General features: G+C 33.9%; 1 long non-coding RNA gene across 1 annotated transcript; it reads right to left on the bottom strand.

Moving 5' to 3' along the window:
• Positions 1 to 248: 248 nt before the first annotated feature.
• Positions 249 to 820, bottom strand: LOC107735517 (uncharacterized). Its single transcript, XR_001639434.1, has 3 exons — positions 693 to 820; positions 552 to 612; positions 249 to 317 (listed from the first exon to the last, which is right to left on the bottom strand). It is a non-coding gene; the product is annotated as an uncharacterized LOC107735517 (long non-coding RNA).
• Positions 821 to 828: the final 8 nt, after the last annotated feature.

Raw genomic sequence — 828 nt, 5'->3', positions numbered from 1 at the left:
GCAGCTTTACAGTGTTAAACAGGAAAATAGTGTGTCAATAATGCAGGAGGAAAATAGTAAACATCCTAGTCTTCTTTTTGATGTACTGATACATATAAACATTGTGCTCTGCTACTCAAACAAATTCAGATAGGCAAATACAAACTTCTGGATGTAATTTGCACAATAAATACAAAAAAGATTATAATTAATGTTGCACAAAAATATGCGTTTTGGAAACAAAAAGGACAAAAACATCCAGATGTCTTACCAGCAGTGCTGCACAGATAGGGCCATGAATAATGTATAGCAGAGAAGTGCTTGAGCTGATCCAACAACTGTGGATTAGGAAAGAAAGGATTAGCCAAACGTTTGATATGGATCCTTAAACAGGAGTGTTATTTTGTACAATAATTGCTTTACTTCACATGGATTTAGGTAAGAATCTTAAGAAAAAGGATTTGCATTTTTATAAGAGTACAAATTACAAAAATTGTAATCTCACTATGATCTCCTACATTAGCAATACTAATTACAAATTTAACTTAAAGCTACAGAACAAGTATACTCACTTATCATTGTAGTAATAACTTCTGGCTACAGCATGTATTGTAGCGGGTATAAGTGGGAAACCTGTGAGATTGAAAGAGGTTAGATTTAGTTTGTGCAATTAATGCTGTGAATAAATTGCTTTGATTTATTCGAAAACTCACCCCATCCAAGAAGGTAGTACCACATTAAATGCTGTTTTTCAGCAAAAACTGCCACAACAATGAGTGTGTGCAAGTAAATCCCTTCACAAAGCATCCAGAAGTAGTTGCATCCAAAGATGTACAGATGGATAAACTG

Source organism: Sinocyclocheilus rhinocerous, unplaced genomic scaffold (genome assembly GCF_001515625.1).
Source record: "Sinocyclocheilus rhinocerous isolate Xijiao unplaced genomic scaffold, SAMN03320098_v1.1 C36108194, whole genome shotgun sequence".
Taxonomy (NCBI): domain Eukaryota; kingdom Metazoa; phylum Chordata; class Actinopteri; order Cypriniformes; family Cyprinidae; genus Sinocyclocheilus; species Sinocyclocheilus rhinocerous.
The sequence above is the reverse complement of the archived record's forward strand: the minus strand, read 5'-3'. Positions and strand labels throughout refer to the sequence as shown.